This window comes from Gobio gobio, assembly GCF_949357685.1.
Source record: "Gobio gobio genome assembly, chromosome: 3".
NCBI classification, from domain to species: Eukaryota; Metazoa; Chordata; class Actinopteri; order Cypriniformes; family Gobionidae; genus Gobio; species Gobio gobio.
In genome coordinates, this window is record NC_137099.1 from 42,580,023 (window position 1) to 42,604,884 (window position 24,862).

Consider the following 24,862-nt stretch of genomic DNA (forward strand, 5'->3'; position numbering starts at 1 on the left):
TCTTTGTGGGGCATTTTGTCCCCATAACGTAGGGATTACCAGTCCTCTCTCTCTCTCTCTCTCTCTCTCACACACACACACACACACACACTCAGGAGCGCGCCATCACTCACACACAGAGAGAGAGAGAGAGAGACTGAGACAGACAGACAGACAGATAGCCTACAAGTGTGCATATAATCTATGCAAAAACACTCAATACATGCACATTCTCATACATGTAATGACCAGATAGTGTGTGTTAGGTAGAAACATGTTAGGTTCTGTTATCTTTGGGGACTTTCCATTGACATAATTATTTTTATACTGTACAAACTGTATATTATATCCCCTAACCCTGCCCATCACAGAAAACTTTCAACATTTTTACATTTTCAAAAAACATCACTCAGCGTGAAGCTGTTTTCCTCATGGGGCCAAAATGTCAAAATGTCCCCACAAGGACAAGGATTTCGGATAGTACCATCTTTGTGGGGACAATTTGTCCCCATAACGTAGGGTATACCTGGACCGCACACACACACACACACACACACACACACACACACACACTGCAGAGCTCACAAATGCATGTGTACACACACACACACAGATTCTCCCTCCTACGCAAGCGCACACACATTCCCCCTTTCTCGCCTCTCTCTCTCTCACACACACACGCACACACACACACACACACACACACACACTCTCTCTCTCTCTCTCACACCCCTCCCCCTTCCATTCTCTCACACACACACATCCTGCCTCACACACACATCACATACACAGTCTCTCTATTCTTTCTCACTCTGTAACTCACTTGCACATACATACACTCAGACAAATACACATGCAATAACACACACATACCCCTTTCACAGGCATCCTGCCACTCTTCCAATAGACACAAATACACACACAATCACAAACATACACTCCACCCCCACTCTACCAAACACATCCTGCTTTTCCTTTATCACAGTTGTGTACACACACACACACACGCACACGCGCACACACACACACACACACACACACACACACACACACACACACACACACACACACACACACACACACACAGAGTAATCAAATGACAAGTTATTGAGAGCTACCTGTTTGAATGGCAGTTCATACGTTGCCATTTATTGTAGTGCAAGTTTAAAACACATATTAATAATAAACTAGATAAAAAAGTTCGTCGAGACAAACTTTAAGTTGGCTTGGAAAAGCTAGACCAGAAAGTTTGAAATAGTTTGAAAAGTTTGAAATAAATAGTTTGAAATAGTTTGAAAAGTTTAAAGTTTGAAATAGTTTGAGTTTTAGTAGTTTAGATAGATAGATAGATAGATAGATAGATAGATAGATAGATAGATAGATAGATAGATAGATAGATAGATAGATAGATAGATAGATAGATAGATAGATAGATAGATAGATAGATAGATAGATAGATAGATAGATAGATAGAAATAGTCAGATGATAGATGATAGATGATAGATAGATAGATAGAAATAGTCAGATGATAGATGATAGATAGATAGATAGATAGATAGATAGATAGATAGATAGATAGATAGAAAGCTAGGCTACTAAGGAGGTTGCTAGGGTGGTTGCCGTGCGGTTGCTAGGGTACTCAGGTGGTTGCTAAGGTCTTGCTATGTGGTTGCTAGGGTGGTTGCTATGCAGTTGCTAAGGTAGTGCTCTAGTATGATTTACCCCGTTCTAGAATGATTTGCCCCAGTTTACCCCGCTCTAGAATGATTTGCCCCAGTTTACCCCGCTCTAGTATGATTTGCCCCAGTTTACCCCGCTCTAGTATGATTTGCCCCAGTTTACCCCGCTCTAGAATGATTTGCCCCAGTTTACCCCGCGCTAGTATGATTTGCCCCAGTTTACCCCGCGCTAGTATGATTTGCCCCAGTTTACCCCGCTCTAGAATGATTTGCCCCAGTTTACCCCGCTCTAGTATGATTTGCCCCAGTTTACCCCGCTCTAGTATGATTTGCCCCAGTTTACCCCGCTCTAGAATGATTTGCCCCAGTTTACCCCGCGCTAGTATGATTTGCCCCAGTTTACCCCGTTCTAGATAGATAGATAGATAGATAGATAGATAGATAGATAGATAGATAGATAGATAGATAGATAGATAGATAGATAGATAGATAGATAGATAGATAGATAGATAGATAGATAGATAGATAGATAGATAGAAATAGTCAGATGATAGATAGATAGATAGATAGATAGATAGATAGATAGATAGATAGATAGATAGATAGATAGATAGATAGATAGATAGATAGATAGATAGATAGATAGATAGAAATAGTCAGATGTTAGATAGATAGATAGATAGATAGATAGATAGATAGATAGATAGATAGATAGATAGATAGATAGATAGATAGATAGATAGATAGATAGATAGATAGATAGATAGATAGATAGATAGATAGATAGATAGATAGAAATAGTCAGATGATAGATAGATAGATAGATAGATAGATAGATAGATAGATAGATAGATAGATAGATAGATTAGATAGATAGATAGATAGATAGATAGATAGATAGATAGATAGATAGATAGATAGATAGATAGATAGATAGATAGATAGATAGATAGATAGATAGATAGATAGATAGATAGATAGATAGATAGATAGATAGATAGATAGATAGAAATAGTCAGATGATAGATAGATAGATAGATAGATAGATAGATAGATAGATAGATAGATAGATAGATAGATAGATAGATAGATAGATAGATAGATAGATAGATAGATAGATAGATAGATAGATAGATAGATAGATAGAAATAGTCAGATGATAGATAGATAGATAGATAGATAGATAGATAGATAGATAGATAGATAGATAGATAGATAGATAGATAGATAGATAGATAGATAGATAGATAGATAGATAGATAGAAATAGTCAGATGATAGATAGATAGATAGATAGATAGATAGATAGATAGATAGATAGATAGATAGATAGATAGATAGATAGATAGATAGATAGATAGATAGATAGATAGATAGATAGATAGATAGATAGATAGAAATAGTCAGATGATAGATAGATGATAGATAGATAGATAGATAGATAGATAGATAGATAGATAGATAGATAGATAGATAGATAGATAGATAGATAGATAGATAGATAGATAGATAGATAGATAGATAGATAGATAGATAGATAGATAGATAGATAGATAAGTTTAATGAGTCTCTATGGCTCAGATGTATTTCACAGAATGTCAGTTGGAGTGAGTCTGGGCTTCAGTGTTTAGATTTGAATTTTTGACAGTTGAACAGTTTGAAAATCTGAACATTCCGTCAATGAAAGTCTATGGGAGTTTTCCCAAGTTTTAATCAGCTTTTTTAGGAAAACCGTAAGTCGGATCAGTCTAAAAAGATAAAGCAACCCGAGTCAGACTAGTCTGAAGGTCTGAGCCGAGTTTGGTGGATGTAGCTTGAACAGTCTAGGAGGAGTAGCAATTAGTTTTTTAGTCTAAGAAGAATAATAATAATAACTAGAATGTACATTTCCTGAAGAAAATGTGAGTGGTGCTTGCCGTGGCAAAATTCGCCACCCGGATAATGCAAAAAAGCCAAGCAACATGTCTGTAGGATGTTCTGGGGCTGAGATATGGCTTATTCATGTGTTTGTACGGTTACTAGGGTACTGTAAATGGTTACTAGGGTGTGGCTATACAGTTTATGGTTTGATATTTAAAGAATATTGGCCAGTCTGAGTCAAAAGAGACCACCCTCATGTCTGTACGATGTTCTGGGGCTGAGATATGGCTTGTTAATGTTGATATATGGTTGCTAGGGTGCTGTAGCTGGTTGCTAGGGCGTGGCTATGAAGTTTGAATGTCACTAGTTATTAGCTGCTTGATAGGGCGATTCAAATGAGACCAGCCCCAAGTCTCTGTGATGTTCTGAGGCGGAGATATGATCACATAAACCTCGTCTCCATGTTAAGTCAATGGGAACTTGATTGGGACGATTTTTTTCCCGCCGAAAACTAACATCATACACCCGATCGCTTAGAAGAGATATAGCACACCTCTCCTCAATAAGTCGCACGATTTGACACCTCATTCATGGGTCTACGACAAACAGTGCCGGAGGAGTAGCACACCAAAGTTTCGTCAAGGTGAATAGTAATCACAACACTAGAATGTACATTTCCTGAAGAAAATGTGAGTGGTGCTTGCCGTGGCAAAATTCGCCACCCGGATAATGCAAAAAAGGCAAGCAACATGTCTGTAGGATGTTCTGGGGCTGAGATATGGCTTATTCATGTGTTTGTACGGTTACTAGGATACTGTAAATGGTTACTAGGGTGTGGCAATACAGTTTATGGTTTGATATTTGAAGAATATTGGCCAGTCTGAGTCAAAAGAGACCACCCTCATGTCTGTACGATGTTCTGGGGCTGAGATATGTCTTGTTAATGTTGATATATGGTTGCTAGGGTGCTGTAGCTGGTTGCTAGGGCGTGGCTATGAAGTTTGAATGTCACTAGTTATTAGCTGCTTGATAGGCGGATTCAAATGAGACCAGCCCCAAGTCTCTGTGATGTTCTGAGGCGGAGATATGATCACATAAACCTCGTCTCCATGTTAAGTCAATGGGGACTTGATTGGGACGATTTTTTTCCCGCCGAAAACTAACATCATACACCCGATCGCTTAGAAGAGATATAGCACACCTCTCCTCAATAAGTCGCACGATTTGACACCTCATTCATGGGTCTACACCAAACGGTGCCGGAGGAGTAGCGTGGCAAAGTTTTGAAAAGGTGAATAGTAATCACAACACTAGAATGTACATTTCCTGAAGAAAATGTGAGTGGTGCTTGCCGTGACAAAAAAATCCTCTCGGATGCTATGTTGTGTGTACTGGATTCTCACCCGAAACAAAAGAGGCCACCCCCAAGTCTATACGATGTTGTGGAGCTGAGATATGTCCTATTCATGTGTTTGTACGGTTGCTAGGGTACTCTATAAGGTTGCTATGGAGTGGCTATACAATTTATGGGGTGACATTTAAAGACTATTTGCCAGTCTGAGTCAAAAGACCCAACCCCCATGCCTCTACGATGTTCTGATGCAGAGATATAGGTCCTTGTAAACGGTTGCTAGGGTACTCTGTTTGGTTGCTATGGAGGGGCTTGGCAGCATCCAATGATGATACTGCTTGTCTGTATGAATGATATAAACCAACCCCCATGTCTCTAGGATGTTCTGAGGCAGAGATATAGGTCTTGGTAAACGGTTGCTAGGGTACTCTCTTTGGTTGCTATGGAGGGGTTTGGCAGCATCCAATGATGATACTGCTTGTCTGTATGAATGATATAAACCAACCCCCATGCCTCTATGATGTTCTGAAGCAGAGATATAGGTCTTGGTATACGGTTGCTAGGGTACTCTTTTTGGTTGCTAGGGGGGCTTGGCAGCATCCAATGATGATACTGCTTGTCTGTATGAATGATATAAACCAACCCCCATGTCTCTACGATGTTCCGAAGCAGAGATATAGGTCTTGGTATACGGTTGCTAGGGTACTCTGTTTGGTTGCTAGGGGGGCTTGGCAGCATCCAATGATGATACTGCTTGTCTGTATGAATGATATAAACCAACCCCCATGTCTCTATGATGTTCTGAGGCAGAGATATAGGTCTTGGTATGTGGTTGCTAGGGTACTCGGTTTGGTTGCTAAGGAGGCTTGGCAGCATCCAATGATGATACTGCTTGTCTGTATGAATGATATAAACCAACCCCCATGCCTCTATGATGTTCTGAGGCAGAGATATAGGTCTTGGTATATGGTTGCTAGGGTACTCTGTTTGGTTGCTAGGGGGGCTTGGCAGCATCCAATGATGATACTGCTTGTCTGTATGAATGATATAAACCAACCCCCATGTCTCTACGATGTTCCGAAGCAGAGATATAGGTCTTGGTACACGGTTGCTAGGGTACTCTGTTTGGTTGCTAGGGGGGCTTGGCAGCATCCAATGATGATACTGCTTGTCTGTATGAATGATATAAACCAACCCCCATGTCTCTATGATGTTCTGAGGCAGAGATATAGGTCTTGGTAAACGGTTGCTAGGGTACTCTGTTTGGTTGCTAGGGGGGCTTGGCAGCATCCAATGATGATACTGCTTGTCTGTATGAATGATATAAACCAACCCCCATGTCTCTACGATGTTCCGAAGCAGAGATATAGGTCTTGGTACACGGTTGCTAGGGTACTCTGTTTGGTTGCTAGGGGGGCTTGGCAGCATCCAATGATGATACTGCTTGTCTGTATGAATGATATAAACCAACCCCCATGTCTCTATGATGTTCTGAGGCAGAGATATAGGTCTTGGTAAACGGTTGCTAGGGTAGTCTGTTTGGTTGCTATGGAGGGGCTTGGCAGCATCCAATGATGATACTGCTTGTCTGTATGAATGATATAAACCAACCCCCATGCCTCTATGATGTTCTGAGGCAGAGATATAGGTCTTGGTATATGGTTGCTAGGGTACTCTGTTTGGTTGCTAAGGGGGCTTGGCAGCATCCAATGATGATACTGCTTGTCTGTATGAATGATATTAACCAACCCCCATGCCTCTATGATGTTCTGAAGCAGAGATATAGGTCTTTGTATACGGTTGCTAGGGTACTCTGTTTGGTTGCTAGGGGTGCTTGGCAGCATCCAATGATGATACTGCTTGTCTGTATGAATGATATAAACCAACCCCCATGTCTCTATGATGTTCTGAGGCAGAGATATAGGTCTTGGTAAACGGTTGCTAGGGTACTCTGTTTGGTTGCTATGGAGGGGCTTGGCATCATCCAATGATGATACTGCTTGTCTGTATGAATGATATAAACCAACCCCCATGTCTCTAGGATGTTCTGAGGCAGAGATATAGGTCTTGGTAAACGGTTGCTAGGGTACTCTGTTTGGTTGCTATGGAGGGGTTTGGCAGCATCCAATGATGATACTGCTTGTCTGTATGAATGATATAAACCAACCCCCATGCCTCTATGATGTTCTGAAGCAGAGATATAGGTCTTGGTATACGGTTGCTAGGGTAGTCTGTTTGGTTGCTAGGGGGGCTTGGCAGCATCCAATGATGATACTGCTTGTCTGTATGAATGATATAAACCAACCCCCATGTCTCTACGATGTTCCGAAGCAGAGATATAGGTCTTGGTATACGGTTGCTAGGGTACTCTGTTTGGTTGCTAGGGGGGCTTGGCAGCATCCAATGATTATACTGCTTGTCTGTATGAATGATATAAACCAACCCCCATGCCTCTACGATGTTCCGAAGCAGAGATATAGGTCTTGGTATATGGTTGCTAGGGTACTCTGTTTGGTTGCTAAGGGGGCTTGGCAGCATCCAATGATGATACTGCTTGTCTGTATGAATGATATAAACCAACCCCCATGTCTCTATGATGTTCTGAAGCAGAGATATAGGTCTTGCTATACGGTTGCTAGGGTACTCTGTTTGGTTGCTAGGGGGGCTTGGCAGCATCCAATGATGATACTGCTTGTCTGTATGAATGATATAAACCAACCCCCATGTCTCTACGATGTTCCGAAGCAGAGATATAGGTCTTGGTATACGGTTGCTAGGGTACTCTGTTTGGTTGCTAGGGGTGCTTGGCAGCATCCAATGATTATACTGCTTGTCTGTATGAATGATATAAACCAACCCCCATGTCTCTATGATGTTCTGAGGCAGAGATATAGGTCTTGGTAAACGGTTGCTAGGGTACTCTGTTTGGTTGCTATGGAGGGGCTTGGCAGCATCCAATGATGATACTGCTTGTCTGTATGAATGATATAAACCAACCCCCATGCCTCTATGATGTTCTGAGGAAGAGATATAGGTCTTGGTAAACGGTTGCTAGGGTACTCTTTTTGGTTGCTATGGAGTGGCTTGGCAGCATCCAATGACAATATGTCAAAGGCTGCTTGTCAGTATGAATTATATAAACCAACCCCCATGCCTCTATGATGTTCTGAGGCAGAGATATCGGTCTTGGTTAACGGTTGCTAGGGTACTCTGTTTGGTTGCTATGGAGGGGCTTGGCAGCATCCAATGATGATACTGCTTGTCTGTATGAATGATATAAACCAACCCCCATGCCTCTATGATGTTCTGAGGAAGAGATATAGGTCTTGGTAAACGGTTGCTAGGGTACTCTTTTTGGTTGCTATGGAGTGGCTTGGCAGCATCCAATGACAATATGTCAAAGGCTGCTTGTCAGTATGAATTATATAAACCAACCCCCATGCCTCTATGATGTTCTGAGGCAGAGATATCGGTCTTGGTTAACGGTTGCTAGGCTGCTTGATAATGGTTGCTAGGGCGTGGCTAGGAAGTGTTGAAGGTGACTTGTGATTGGCTGTTGATGCCCCGAGTCAAACAAACCCACCCTCGTAATTCTATGACACTTCTATCAAAAGATATCCCTTTGATCTCTTTCAATGGAAGTCTATGGGATCAGTTGCTAGGGAGCTCTAAATGGTTGCTAGGGCGTGGCTTCTTATGTTGACAATAATCCTGAGATAGTGATTGGCTGTCTGAGTAAATTGAGCCCACCCCCTTGTCTCTGAGACACTGTGAGCCAGAGCTATGGTCAATACAAAATCCCTATGCAATTTCCCATAGTAAGAGAAACACATGAGTTTTATGGGACGTCCCTCCCCATTATAAGTCAATGGGGCAAATTTAGGCAGCTCCTGCACCCCAGGGGTACAACTCACACCCCTTTGCGATGTGTCATCTTAAAGGGACTGTCAGCCTCTTCAAATGTGGTGACACACGAGTTTCTACGAAATCCTCGCTCAGAGTTATGACTCGTTAAAATTTTTTGCAATGTTAAGTCTATGGGATTTTTTTCGCTACTTTTTCGCCCCTGGGGCGAACACCGCACCCCCGACCCCTTAGAAAAGATATAGCACACCATTCCCGAATAAGCCGCACGTTTTGACGCCTCATTCATGGGTGTGTGACAAACGGTGCGGGAGGAGTAGCGCGTCAAAATGTTGTGTGGAAAAATAATAATAATAAACCGTTCCTGGGTTACATAGTATATATACGCCTTGCTAAACAAGCTCCACGAATATTAATAAGTATGGAGAATAACAATATTGATGCCTTGCTTCGCAAGGCCCACTAATAAGTATGTTTGAGAGTGATGGTGATGCCTTGCTGCGCAAGGCATCACTAATAAACCGTTTTGTGGCAAGATAGTAATAGTGATGCCTTGCTTCGCAAGCACCACTAACTAGAATGTACATTTCCTGAAGAAAATGTGAGTGGTGCTTGCCGTGGCAAAAAAATCCTCTCGGATGCTATGTTGTGTGTACTGGATTCTCACCCGAAACAAAAGAGGCCACCCCCAAGTCTATACGATGTTGTGGAGCTGAGATATGTCCTATTCATGTGTTTGTACGGTTGCTAGGGTACTCTATATGGTTGCTATGGAGTGGCTATACAATTTATGGGGTGACATTTAAAGACTATTTGCCAGTCTGAGTCAAAAGACCCAACCCCCATGCCTCTACGATGTTCTGATGCAGAGATATAGGTCCTTGTAAACGGTTGCTAGGGTACTCTGTTTGGTTGCTATGGAGGGGCTTGGCAGCATCCAATGATGATACTGCTTGTCTGTATGAATGATATAAACCAACCCCCATGTCTCTACGATGTTCTGATGCAGAGATATAGGTCTTGTTATACGGTTGCTAGGGTACTCTTTTTGGTTGCTATGGAGTGGCTTGGCAGCATCCAATGATGATACTCCAACGGCTGCTTGTCAGTATGAATGATTTAAACCAATCCCCATGTCTCTATGATGATCTGATGCAGAGATATAGGTCTTGTAAATTGGTTGCTAGGCTGGTTGATAATGGTTGCTAGGGCGTGGCTAGGAAGTGTTGACGGTGATTTGTGATTGGCTGTTGATGGCCCGAGTCAAACAAACCCACCCTCGTGTTTCTATGACACTTCTATCCAAAGATATCACTTTGATGTCTTTCAATGGAAGTCTATGGGATCAGTTGCTAGGGAGCTCTAAATGGTTGCTAGGGCGTGGCTTCTTATGTTGACAATAATCCTGAGATAGTGATTGGCTGTCTGAGTAAATTGAGCCCACCCCCTTGTCTCTGAGACACTGTGAGCCAGAGCTATGGTCAATACAAAATCCCTATGCAATTTCCCATAGTAAGAGAAACACATGAGTTTTATGGGACGTCCCTCCCCATTATAAGTCAATGGGACAAATTTAGGCAGCTCCTGCACCCCAGGGGTACAACTTATACCCCATTGCGATGTGTCATCTTACAGGGCCTGTCAGCCTCTTCAAATGAGGTGACACACGAGTTTCTACGAAATCCTCGCTCAGAGTTATGACTCGTTAAAATTTTTCGCAATGTTAAGTCTATGGGATTTTTTTCGCTACTTTTTCGCCCCTGGGGCGAACATCGCACCCCCGACCCCTTAGAAAAGATATAGCACACCATTCCCGTATAAGCCGCACGTTTTGACACCTCATTCATGGGTGTGTGACAAACGGTGCGGGAGGAGTAGCGCGTCAAAATGTTGTGTGGAAAAATAATAATAATAAACCGTTCCTGGGTTACATAGTATATATACGCCTTGCTAAACAAGCTCCACGAATATTAATAAGTATGGAGAATAACAATATTGATGCCTTGCTTCGCAAGGCCCACTAATAAGTATGTTTGAGAGTGATGGTGATGCCTTGCTGCGCAAGGCATCACTAAAACCGTTCTGGGGCAAGATAGTAATAGTGATGCCTTGCTACGCAAGCACCACTAACTAGAATGTACATTTCCTGAAGAAAATGTGAGTGGTGCTTGCCGTGGCAAAATTCGCCACCCGGATAATGCAAAAAAGCCAAGCAACATGTCTGTAGGATGTTCTGGGGCTGAGATATGGCTTATTCATGTGTTTGTACGGTTACTAGGGTACTGTAAATTGTTACTAGGGTGTGGCTATACAGTTTATGGTTTGATATTTAAAGAATATTGGCCAGTCTGAGTCAAAAGAGACCACCCTCATGTCTGTACGATGTTCTGGGGCTGAGATATGTCTTGTTAATGTTGATATATGGTTGCTAGGGTGCTGTAGCTGGTTGCTAGGGCGTGGCTATGAAGTTTGAATGTCACTAGTTATTAGCTGCTTGATAGGCCGATTGAAATGAGACCAGCCCCAAGTCTCTGTGATGTTCTGAGGCGGAGATATGATCACATAAACCTCTTCTCCATGTTAAGTCAATGGGGACTTGATTGGGACGATTTTTGTCCCGCCGAAAACTAACATCATACACCCGATCGCTTAGAAGAGATATAGCACACCTCTCCTCAATAAGTCGCACGATTTGACACCTCATTCATGGGTCTACGACAAACGGTGGCGGAGGAGTAGCGTGCCAAAGTTTTGAAAAGGTGAATAGTAATCACAACACTAGAATGTACATTTCCTGAAGAAAATGTGAGTGGTGCTTGCCGTGGCAAAATTCGCCACCCGGATAATGCAAAAAAGGCAAGCAACATGTCTGTAGGATGTTCTGGGGCTGAGATATGGCTTATTCATGTGTTTGTACGGTTGCTAGGGTACTATAAATGGTTACTAGGGTGTGGCTATACAGTTTATGGTTTGATATTTGAAGACTATTGGCCAGTCTGAGTCAAAAGAGACCACCCTCATGTCTGTACGATGTTCTGGGGCTGAGATATGGCTTGTTAATGTTGATATATGGTTGCTAGGGTGCTGTAGCTGGTTGCTAGGGCGTGGCTATGAAGTTTGAATGTCACTAGTTATTAGCTGCTTGATAGGCCGATTCAAATGAGACCAGCCCCAAGTCTCTGTGATGTTCTGAGGCGGAGATATGATCACATAGACCTCGTCTCCATGTTAAGTCAATGGGGACTTGATTGGGACGATTTTTTTCCCGCCGAAAACTAACATCATACACCCGATCGCTTAGAAGAGATATAGCACACCTCTCCTCAATAAGTCGCACGATTTGACACCTCATTCATGGGTGTACGACAAACGGTGCCGGAGGAGTAGCACGCCAAAGTTTCGTCAAGGTGAATAGTAATCACAACACTAGAATGTACATTTCCTGAAGAAAATGTGAGTGGTGCTTGCCGTGGCAAAAGTCGCCACCCGGATTCTACTGGGATGCAAAAAAGCCAAGCAACATGTCTGTAGGATGTTCTGGGGCTGAGATATGGCTTATTCATGTGTTTGTACGGTTACTAGGGTACTGTACATGGTTGCTAGGATGTGTCTATACAGTTTATGGGGTGATATTGAAAGACTATTGGCCAGTCTGAGTCAAAAGAGACCACCCTCATGTCTGTACGATGTTCTGGGGCTGAGATATGGCTCGTTAATGTTGATATATGGTTGCTAGGGGGCTGTACCTGGTTGCTAGGGAGTGGCTATGAAGTTTGAATGTCACTAGTTATTAGCTGCTTGATAGGCCGATTCAAATGAGACCAGCCCCAAGTCTCTGTGATGTTCTTAGGCGGAGATATGATGACATAAACCTCTTCTCCATGTTAAGTCAATGGGGACTTGATTTGGACAATTTTTTTCCCGCCGAAAAGTAACATCATACACCCGATCGCTTAGAAGAGATATAGCACACCTCTCCTCAATAAGTCGCACGATTTGACACCTCATTCATGGGTCTGCGACAAACGGTGCCGGAGTAGTAGCACGCCAAAGTTTCGTCAAGGTGAATAGTAATCACAACACTAGAATGTACATTTCCTGAAGAAAATGTGAGTGGTGCTTGCAGTGGCAAAAAAATCCTCTCGGATGCTACTGGGATGCAAAAAAGCCAAGCAACATGTCTGTAGGTTGTTCTGGGACAGAGATATAGGTCTTGGTATACGGTTGCTAGGGTACTCTGTTTGGTTGCTAGGGAGGCTTGGCAGCATCCAATGATGATACTGCTTGTCTGTATGAATGATATAAACCCACCCCCATGTCTCTACGATGTTCCGAAGCAGAGATATAGGTCTTGGTATACGGTTGCTAGGGTACTCTGTTTGGTTGCTAGGGGGGCTTGGCAGCATCCAATGATGATACTGCTTGTCTGTATGAATGATATAAACCAACCCCCATGTATCTATGATGTTCTGAGGCAGAGATATAGGTCTTGGTATATGGTTGCTAGGGTACTCTGTTTGGTTGCTAAGGGGGCTTGGCAGCATCCAATGATGATAGTGCTTGTCTGTATGAATGATATAAACCAACCCCCATGCCTCTATGATGTTCTGAAGCAGAGATATAGGTCTTGGTATACGGTTGCTAGGGTACTCTGTTTGGTTGCTAGGGGGGCTTGGCAGCATACAATGATGATACTGCTTGTCTGTATGAATGATATAAACCAACCCCCATGTCTCTATGATGTTCTGAGGCAGAGATATAGGTCTTGGTATATGGTTGCTAGGGTACTCTGTTTGGTTGCTAAGGGGGATTGGCAGCATCCAATGATGATACTGCTTGTCAGTATGAATGATATAAACCAACCCCCATGTCTCTATGATGTTCTGAGGCAGAGATATAGGTCTTGGTATATGGTTGCTAGGGTACTCTGTTTGGTTGCTAAGGGGGCTTGGCAGCATCCAATGATGATACTGCTTGTCTGTATGAATGATATAAACCAACCCCCATGTCTCTATGATGTTCTGAAGCAGAGATATAGGTCTTGGTATATGGTTGCTAGGGTACTCTGTTTGGTTGCTAAGGGGGCTTGGCAGCATCCAATGATGATACTGCTTGTCTGTATAAATGATATAAACCAACCCCCATGCCTCTATGATGTTCTGAAGCAGAGATATAGGTCTTGGTATACGGTTGCTAGGGTACTCTGTTTGGTTGCTAGGGGGGCTTGGCAGCATCCAATGATGATACTGCTTGTCTGTATGAATGATATAAACCAACCCCCATGTCTCTACGATGTTCCGAAGCAGAGATATAGGTCTTGGTATACGGTTGCTAGGGTACTCTGTTTGGTTGCTAGGGGGGCTTGGCAGCATCCAATGATGATACTGCTTGTCAGTATGATTGATATAAACCAACCCCCATGCCTCTATGATGTTCTGAGGCAGAGATATAGGTCTTGGTATATGGTTGCTAGGGTACTCTGTTTGGTTGCTAAGGGGGCTTGGCAGCATCCAATGATGATAGTGCTTGTCTGTATGAATGATATAAACCAACCCCCATGCCTCTATGATGTTCTGAGGCAGAGATATAGGTCTTGGTAAACGGTTGCTAGGGAACTCTGGTTGGTTGCTATGGAATGTTTTGGCAACATTCAATGATGATACTGCTTGTCAGTATGAATGATATAAACCAACCCCCATGTCTCTACGATGTTCTGATGCAGAGATATAGGTCTTGTTATACGGTTGCTAGGTTACTCTGTTTGGTTGCTATGGAGGGGCTTGGCAGCATCCAATGATGATACTACTTGTCAGTATGAATGATATAAACCAATCCCCATGTCTCTATGATGTTCTGAGGTAGAGATATAGGTCTTGGTAAACGGTTGCTAAGGTATTCTGGGTGGTTGCTAGGGTGTTGCTAGGCGGTTGCTAAGGTATTCTGGGTGGTTGCTAGGGCGTTGCTAGGCGGTTGCTAAGGTATTCTGGGTGGTTGCTAGGCGGTTGCTAGGGTGTTCTGGGTGGTTGCTAAGGCGTTGCTAGGCGGTTGCTATGTTATTCTGGGTGGTTGCTAGGCGGTTGCTAGGGTGTTCTGGGTGGTTGCTAGGGCGTTGCTAGGTGGTTGCTAAGGTATTCGGAGTGGTTGCTAGGGTGTTGCTAGGTGGTTGCTAAGGTATTCTGGGTGGTTGCTATGGTGTTGCTAGGCGGTTGCTAAGGTGTTCTGGGCGGTTGCTAGGCGGTTGCTAAGGTATTCTGGGTGGTTGCTAGGGCGTTGCTAGGCGGTTGCTAAGATATTCTGGGTGGTTGCTAGGTGGTTGCTAGGGTGTTCTGGGTGGTTGCTAGGGCGTTGCTAGGCGGTTGCTATGTTATTCTGGGTGGTTGCAAGGCGGTTGCTAGGGTGTTCTGGGTGGTTGCTAGGGCGTTGCTAGGTGGTTGCTAAGGTATTCGGAGTGGTTGCTAGGGTGTTGCTAGGTGGTTGCTAAGGTATTCTGGGTGGTTGCTATGGTGTTGCTAGGCGGTTGCTAAGGTATTCTGGGTGGTTGCTAGGGCGTTGCTAGGCGGTTGCTAAGGTGTTCTGGGCGGTTGCTAGGCGGTTGCTAAGGTATTCTGGGTGGTTGCTAGGGTGTTGCTAGGCGGTTGCTAAGGTATTTTGGGTGGTTGCTAGGCGGTTGCTAGGGTGTTCTGGGTGGTTGCTAGGGCGTTGCTAGGCGGTTGCTAAGGTACTCGGAGTGGTTGCTAGGGTGTTGCTAGGTGGTTGCTATGGTATTCTGGGTGGTTGCTATGGTGTTGCTAGGCGGTTGCTAAGGTATTTTGGGTGGTTGCTAGGCGGTTGCTAGGGTGTTCTGGGTGGTTGCTAGGGCGTTGCTAGGCGGTTGCTAAGGTGTTCTGGGCGGTTGCTAGGTGGTTGCTAAGGTATTTTGGGTGGTTGCTAGGGCGTTGCTAGGCGGTTGCTAAGGTGTTCTGGGCGGTTGCTAGGCATTGCTAAGGTATTGTGGGTGGTTGCTATGTTGTTGTTAGGCAGTTGTCAACTGTCACAAATGGTTACTATGGAGTTTTTATAGAGTTGTTAGCATGTTCTCAGCCTGATTTAACTGTTAGCTAATCATTATTAGCATGTAGCTATTCACTGCTAGCATGTGTAGCATGTTGAAAGTCCAGTTTGCTAGCATGAGCCAAAAGACCCAACCCCCATGTCTCTATGATGTTCTGATGCAGAGATATAGGTCTTGGTAAACGGTTGCTAGGGTACTCTGTTTGGTTGCTATGGAGTGGCTTGGCAGCAGCCAATGATGATACTGCTTGTCAGTATGAATGATATAAACCAACCCCCATGTCTCTATGATGTTCTGAGGCAGAGATATAGGTTTTGTTAAACGGTTGCTAGGTTACTCTGTTTGGTTGCTATGGAGGGGCTTGGCAGCATCCAATGACATTACTCTAAAGGCTGCTTGTCAGTATGAACGATATAAACCAACCCCCATGCCTCTATAATGTTCTGAGGCAGAGATATAGGTCTTGGTAAACGGTTGCTAGGCTGCTTGATAATGGTTGCTAGGGCGTGGCTAGGAAGTGTTGAAGGTGATTTGTGATTGGCTGTTGATGCCCCGAGTCAAACAAACCCACCCTCGTGTTTCTATGACACTTCTATCCAAAGATATCCCTTTGATCTCTTTCAATGGAAGTCTATGGGATCAGTTGCTAGGGAGCTCTAAATGGTTGCTAGGGCGTGGCTTCATAGGTTGACAATCATCCTGAGATAGTGATTGGCTGTCTGAGTAAATTGAGCCCACCCCCTTGTCTCTGAGACACTGTGAGCCAGAGCTATGGTCAATACAAAATCCCTATGCAATTTCCCATAGTAAGAGATACACGAGCTTAACGGGACATCCTCCCCATAGACAATGAATGGGGTAAAATTTTGGGCAGCTCCTGCACCCCAGGGGTACAACTTATACCCCATTGCGATGTGTCATCTTACTGGGCCTGTCAGCCTCTTCAAATGTGGTAAGTCATGAGTTTCTATGAAATCCTCGCTCGGAGCTACGAGGGGTCAAAATTCGTCGCAATGTTAAGTCAATGGGATTTTTCGGCTACTTTTTCGCCCCTGGGGCGAACATCGCACCCCCGACCTCTTAGAAAAGATATAGCACACCATTCCCGTATAGGCCGGTCGATTTGACGCCTCATTCATGGGTCTGTGACAAAAAATGTGGGAGGAGAAGCGCGCCGAAAAAGTGTCCAGAATAAAGAATAAGAATAATAATAAGCCATTCCTGGGTTACATAGTATATATACGCCTTGCTAAACAAGCTCCACGAATATTAATAAGTATGGAGAATAACAATATTGATGCCTTGCTTCGCAAGGCCCACTAATAAGTATGTTTGAGAGTGATGGTGATGCCTTGCTGCGCAAGGCATCACTAAAACCGTTCTGAGGCAAGATAGTAATAGTGATGCCTTGCTACGCAAGCACCACTAACTAGAATGTACATTTCCTGAAGAAAATGTGAGTGGTGCTTGCCGTGGCAAAAAAATCCTCTCGGATGCTACTGGGATGCAAAAAAGCCAAGCAACATGTCTGTAGGTTGTTCTGGGACAGAGATATAGGTCTTGGTAAACGGTTGCTAGGGTACTCTGTTTGGTTGCTATGGAGTGGCTTGGCAGCATCCAATAATGATACTGCTTGTCAGTATGAATGACATAAACCAACCCCCATGTCTCTACGATGTTCTGATGCAGAGATATAGGTCTTGGTAAACGGTTGCTAGGGAACTCTGGTTGGTTGCTATGGAATGTTTTGGCAACATTCAATGATGATACTGCTTGTCAGTATGAATGATATAAACCAACCCCCATGTCTCTACGATGTTCTGATGCAGAGATATAGGTCTTGTTATACGGTTGCTAGGTTACTCTGTTTGGTTGCTATGGAGGGGCTTGGCAGCATCCAATGATGATACTGCTTGTCAGTATGAATGATATAAACCAATCCCCATGTCTCTATGATGTTCTGAGGTAGAGATATAGGTCTTGGTAAACGGTTGCTAAGGTATTCTGGGTGGTTGCTAGGGTGTTGCTAGGCGGTTGCTAAGGTATTCTGGGTGGTTGCTAGGGCGTTGCTAGGCGGTTGCTAAGGTATTCTGGGTGGTTGCTAGGCGGTTGCTAGGGTGTTCTGGGTGGTTGCTAGGGCGTTGCTAGGCGGTTGCTATGTTATTCTGGGTGGTTGCTAGGCGGTTGCTAGGGTGTTCTGGGTGGTTGCTAGGGCGTTGCTAGGTGGTTGCTAAGGTATTCGGAGTGGTTGCTAGGGTGTTGCTAGGTGGTTGCTAAGGTATTCTGGGTGGTTGCTATGGTGTTGCTAGGCGGTTGCTAAGGTGTTCTGGGCGGTTGCTAGGCGGTTGCTAAGGTATTCTGGGTGGTTGCTAGGGCGTTGCTAGGCGGTTGCTAAGATATTCTGGGTGGTTGCTAGGTGGTTGCTAGGGTGTTCTGGGTGGTTGCTAGGGCGTTGCTAGGCGGTTGCTATGTTATTCTGGGTGGTTGCAAGGCGGTTGCTAGGGTGTTCTGGGTGGTTGCTAGGGCGTTGCTAGGTGGTTGCTAAGGTATTCGGAGTGGTTGCTAGGGTGTTGCTAGGTGGTTGCTAAGGTATTCTGGGTGGTTGCTATGGTGTTGCTAGGCGGTTGCTAAGGTATTCTGGGTGGTTGCTAGGGCGTTGCTAGGCGGTTGCTAAGGTGTTCTGGGCGGTTGCTAGGCGGTTGCTAAGGTATTCTGGGTGGTTGCTAGGGTGTTGCTAGGCGGTTGCTAAGGTATTTTGGGTGGTTGCTAGGCGGTTGCTAGGGTGTTCTGGGTGGTTGCTAGGGCGTTGCTAGGCGGTTGCTAAGGTACTCGGAGTGGTTGCTAGGGTGTTGCTAGGTGGTTGCTATGGTATTCTGGGTGGTTGCTATGGTGTTGCTAGGCGGTTGCTAAGGTATTCTGGGTGGTTGCTAGGGCGTTGCTAGGCGGTTGCTAAGGTATTTTGGGTGGTTGCTAGGCGGTTGCTAGGGTGTTCTGGGTGGTTGCTAGGGCGTTGCTAGGCGGTTAATAATGTGTTCTGGGCGGTTGCTAGGTGGTTGCTAAGGTATTTTGGGTGGTTGCTAGGGCGTTGCTAGGCGGTTGCTAAGGTGTTCTGGGCGGTTGCTAGGCATTGCTAAGGTATTGTGGGTGGTTGCTATGTTGTTGTTAGGCAGTTGTCAATTGTCACAAATGGTTACTATGGAGTTTTTATAGAGTTGTTAGCATGTTCTCAGCCTGATTTAACTGTTAGCTAATCATTATTAGCATGTAGCTATTCACTGCTAGCATGTGTAGCATGTTGAAAGTCCAGTTTGCTAGCATGAGCCAAAAGACCCAACCCCCATGTCTCTATGATGTTCTGATGCAGAGATATAGGTCTTGGTAAACGGTTGCTAGGGTACTCTGTTTGGTTGCTATGGAGTGGCTTGGCAGCAGCCAATGATGATACTGCTTGTCAGTATGAATGATATAAACCAACCCCCATGTCTCTATGATGTTCTGAGGCAGAGATATAGGTTTTGTTAAACGGTTGCTAGGTTACTCTGTTTGGTTGCTATGGAGGGGCTTGGCAGCATCCAATGACATTACTCTAAAGGCTGCTTGTCAGTATGAACGATATAAACCAACCCCCATGCCTCTATAATGTTCTGAGGCAGAGATATAGGTCTTGGTAAATGGTTGCTAGGCTGCTTGATAATGGTTGCTAGGGCGTGGCTAGGAAGTGTTGAAGGTGATTTGTGATTGGCTGTTGATGCCCCGAGTCAAACAAACCCACCCTCGTGTTTCTATGACACTTCTATCCAAAGATATCCCTTTGATCTCTTTCAATGGAAGTCTATGGGATCAGTTGCTAGGGAGCTCTAAATGGTTGCTAGGGCGTGGCTTCATAGGTTGACAATCATCCTGAGATAGTGATTGGCTGTCTGAGTAAATTGAGCCCACCCCCTTGTCTCTGAGACACTGTGAGCCAGAGCTATGGTCAATACAAAATCCCTATGCAATTTCCCATAGTAAGAGATACACGAGCTTAACGGGACATCCTCCCCATAGACAATGAATGGGGTAAAATTTTGGGCAGCTCCTGCACCCCAGGGGTACAACTTATACCCCATTGCGATGTGTCATCTTACTGGGCCTGTCAGCCTCTTCAAATGTGGTAAGTCACAAGTTTCTACGAAATCCTCGCTCGGAGCTACGAGGGGTCAAAATTCGTCGCAATGTTAAGTCAATGGGATTTTTCGGCTACTTTTTCGCCCCTGGGGCGAACATCGCACCCCCGACCTCTTAGAAAAGATATAGCACACCATTCCCGTATAGGCCGGTCGATTTGACGCCTCATTCATGGGTCTGTGACAAAAAATGTGGGAGGAGAAGCGCGCCGAAAAAGTGTCCAGAATAAAGAATAAGAATAATAATAAGCCATTCCTGGGTTACATAGTATATATACGCCTTGCTAAACAAGCTCCACGAATATTAATAAGTATGGAGAATAACAATATTGATGCCTTGCTTCGCAAGGCCCACTAATAAGTATGTTTGAGAGTGATGGTGATGCCTTGCTGCGCAAGGCATCACTAAAACCGTTCTGGGGCAAGATAGTAATAGTGATGCCTTGCTACGCAAGCACCACTAACTAGAATGTACATTTCCTGAAGAAAATGTGAGTGGTGCTTGCCGTGGCAAAAGAATCCTCTCGGATGCTACTGGGATGCAAAAAAGCTAAGAAACATGTCTGTAGGATGTTCTGGGGCTGAGATATGGCTTATTAATGTGTTTTTACGGTTGCTAGGGTACTGTACATGGTTGCTAGGATGTGTCTATACAGTTTATGGGGTGATATTGAAAGACTATTGGCCAGTCTGAGTCAAAAGAGACCACCCTCATGTCTGTACGATGTTCTGGGGCTGAGATATGGCTCGTTAATGTTGATATATGGTTGCTAGGGGGCTGTACCTGGTTGCTAGGGAGTGGCTATGAAGTTTGAATGTCACTAGTTATTAGCTGCTTGATAGGCCGATTCAAATGAGACCAGCCCCAAGTCTCTGTGATGTTCTGAGGCAAAGATATGATCACATAAACCTCTTCTCCATGTTAAGTCAATGGGGACTTGATTTGGACAATTTTTTTCCCGCCGAAAAGTAACATCATACACCCGATCGCTTAGAAGAGATATAGCACACCTCTCCTCAATAAGTCGCACGATTTGACACCTCATTCATGGGTCTGCGACAAACGGTGCCGGAGTAGTAGCACGCCAAAGTTTCGTCAAGGTGAATAGTAATCACAACACTAGAATGTACATTTCCTGAAGAAAATGTGAGTGGTGCTTGCCGTGGCAAAAAAATCCTCTCGGATGCTATGTTGTGTGTACTGGATTCTCACCCGAAACAAAAGAGGCCACCCCCAAGTCTATACGATGTTGTGGAGCTGAGATATGTCCTATTCATGTGTTTGTACGGTTGCTAGGGTACTCTATATGGTTGCTATGGAGTGGCTATACAATTTATGGGGTGACATTTAAAGACTATTTGCCAGTCTGAGTGAAAAGACCCAACCCCCATGCCTCTACGATGTTCTGATGCAGAGATATAGGTCCTTGTAAACGGTTGCTAGGGTACTCTGTTTGGTTGCTATGGAGGGGCTTGGCAGCATCCAATGATGATACTGCTTGTCTGTATGAATGATATAAACCAACCCCCATGTCTCTAGGATGTTCTGAGGCAGAGATATAGGTCTTGGTAAACGGTTGCTAGGGTACTCTGTTTGGTTGCTATGGAGGGGTTTGGCAGCATACAATGATGATACTGCTTGTCTGTATGAATGATATAAACCAACCCCCATGCCTCTATGATGTTCTGAAGCAGAGATATAGGTCTTGGTATACGGTTGCTAGGGTACTCTGTTTGGTTGCTAAGGGGGTTTGGCAGCATCCAATGATGATACTGCTTGTCAGTATGAATGATATAAACCAACCCCCATGCCTCTATGATGTTCTGAAGCAGAGATATAGGTCTTGGTATACGGTTGCTAGGGTACTCTGTTTGGTTGCTAGGGGGGCTTGGCAGCATCCAATGATGATACTGCTTGTCTGTATGAATGATATAAACCAACCCCCATGTCTCTACGATGTTCCGAAGCAGAGATATAGGTCTTGGTATACGGTTGCTAGGGTACTCTGTTTGGTTGCTAGGGGGGCTTGGCAGCATCCAATGATGATACTGCTTGTCTGTATGAATGATATAAACCAACCCCCATGTCTCTATGATGTTCTGAAGCAGAGATATAGGTCTTGGTATATGGTTGCTAGGGTACTCTGTTTGGTTGCTAGGGGGGCTTGGCAGCATCCAATGATGATACTGCTTGTCTGTATGAATGATATAAACCAACCCCCATGTCTCTACAATGTTCTGAAGCAGAGATATAGGTCTTGGTATACGGTTGCTAGGGTACTCTGTTTGGTTGCTAGGGGGGCTTGGCAGCATCCAATGATGATACTGCTTGTCTGTATGAATGATATAAATCAACCCCCATGTCTCTATGATGTTCTGAGGCAGAGATATAGGTCTTGGTAAACGGTTGCTAGGGTACTCTGTTTGGTTGCTATGGAGGGGCTTGGCAGCATCCAATGATGATACTGCTTGTCTGTATGAATGATATAAACCAACCCCCATGTCTCTATGATGTTCTGAGGCAGAGATATAGGTCTTGGTAAACGGTTGCTAGGGTATTCTGTTTGGTTGCTATGGAGGGGCTTGGCAGCATCCAATGACAATATGTCAAAGGCTGCTTGTCAGTATGAATTATATAAACCAACCCCCATGCCTCTATGATGTTCTGAGGCAGAGATATCGGTCTTGGTTAACGGTTGCTAGGCTGCTTGATAATGGTTGCTAGGGCGTGGCTAGGAAGTGTTGAAGGTGACTTGTGATTGGCTGTTGATGCCCCGAGTCAAACAAACCCCCCCTCGTGTTTCTATGACACTTCTATCAAATGATATCCCTTTGATCTCTTTCAATTGAAGTCTATGGGATCAGTTGCTAGGGAGTTCTAAATGGTTGCTAGGGCGTGGCTTCATAGGTTGACAATCATCCTGAGATAGTGATTGGCTGTCTGAGTAAATTGAGCCCACCCCCTTTTCTCTGAGACACTGTGAGCCAGAGCTATGGTCAATACAAAATCCCTATGCAATTTCCCATTGTAAGAGAAACACATGAGTTTTATGGGACGTCCCTCCCCATTATAAGTCAATGGGGAAATTTGAGGAAATTTGGGGAGCTCTAGCGCCCCAGGGGTACAACTTATACCCCATTGTGATGTGTCATCTTACAGGGCCTGTCAGCCTCTTCAAATGTGGTGAACCACGAGTTTCTCTGAAATCCTCGCTCGGAGCTATGAGGGGTCAAAGTTTCCGCAATGTTAAATCCCATTGACTTTTCGGTTACTTTTTCGCCCCTGGGGCGAACAGCGCACCCCCGATCCCTTAGAAAAGATATAGCACACCATTCCCGTATAGGCCGGTCGATTTGACGCCTCATTCATGGGTCTGTGACAAAATTTGTGGGAGGAGAAGCGCGCCGAAAAAGTGTCCGGAATTATAATAAGTATAATAATAATAAACCATTCCTGGGTGAGATTTAAATATTTATGGCTTGCTACGCAAGCCCCAATAATAATTTTAATTATGGAGAATGACAATATTGATGCATTGCTTCTCAAGCAACACTAATAAGTATGTTTGAAAGTGATGGTGATGCCTTGCTGCGCAAGGCATCACTAAAACTCGTTCTGGGGCTAGATAGTAATAGTGATGCCTTGCTACGCAAGCACCACTAACTAGAATGTACATTTCCTGAAGAAAATGTGAGTGGTGCTTGCCGTGGCAAAATTCGCCACCCGGATAATGCAAAAAAGCCAAGCAACATGTCTGTAGGATGTTCTGGGGCTGAGATATGGCTTATTCATGTGTTTGTACGGTTACTAGGGTACTGTAAATGGTTACTAGGGTGTGGCTATACAGTTTATGGTTTGATATTTAAAGAATATTGGCCAGTCTGAGTCAAAAGAGACCACCCTCATGTCTGTACGATGTTCTGGGGCTGAGATATGGCTTGTTAATGTTGATATATGGTTGCTAGGGTGCTGTAGCTGGTTGCTAGGGCGTGGCTATGAAGTTTGAATGTCACTAGTTATTAGCTGCTTGATAGGCCGATTCAAATGAGACCAGCCCCAAGTCTCTGTGATGTTCTGATGCGGAGATATGATCACATAAACCTCTTCTCCATGTTAAGTCAATGGGGACTTGATTGGGACGATTTTTTTCCCGCCGAAAACTAACATCATACACCCGATCGCTTAGAAGAGATATAGCACACCTCTTCTCAATAAGTCGCACGATTTGACACCTCATTCATGGGTCTACACCAAACGGTGCCGGAGGAGTAGCGTGGCAAAGTTTTGAAAAGGTGAATAGTAATGACAACACTAGAATGTACATTTCCTGAAGAAAATGTGAGTGGTGCTTGCCGTGGCAAAAAAATCCTCTCGGATGCTATGTTGTGTGTACTGGATTCTCACCCGAAACAAAAGAGGCCACCCCCAAGTCTGTACGATGTTGTGGAGCTGAGATATGTCCTATTCATGTGTTTGTACGGTTGCTAGGGTACTCTATATGGTTGCTATGGAGTGGCTATACAATTTATGGGGTGACATTTAAAGACTATTTGCCAGTCTGAGTCAAAAGACCCAACCCCCATGCCTCTACGATGTTCTGATGCAGAGATATAGGTCCTTGTAAACGGTTGCTAGGGTACTCTGTTTGGTTGCTATGGAGTGGCTTGGCAACATTCAATGATGATACTGCTTGTCAGTATGAATGATATAAACCAACCCCCATGTCTGTATGATATTGTGATGCAGAGATATAGGTCTTGGTAAACGGTTGCTAGGGAACTCTGTTTGGTTGCTATGGAGTGTTTTGGCAACATTCAATGATGATACTGCTTGTCAGTAAGAATGATATGAACCAACCCCCATGTCTTTACGATGTTCTGATGCAGAGATATAGGTCTTGTTATACGGTTG

General features: G+C 44.2%; 1 protein-coding gene across 1 annotated transcript in view; it reads right to left on the reverse strand.

The window, feature by feature from the left end:
- Nucleotides 1-1,095: 1,095 nt before the first annotated feature.
- Nucleotides 1,096-24,862, reverse strand: part of cntf (ciliary neurotrophic factor) — a 36,440-nt gene continuing 12,673 nt past the window's right edge. Inside the window, exon 5 of the mRNA XM_079811658.1 lies at nt 1,096-1,166. The gene's annotated coding sequence lies outside the window, so the exon portion shown is untranslated. The remainder of the gene's footprint in view (nt 1,167-24,862) is intronic.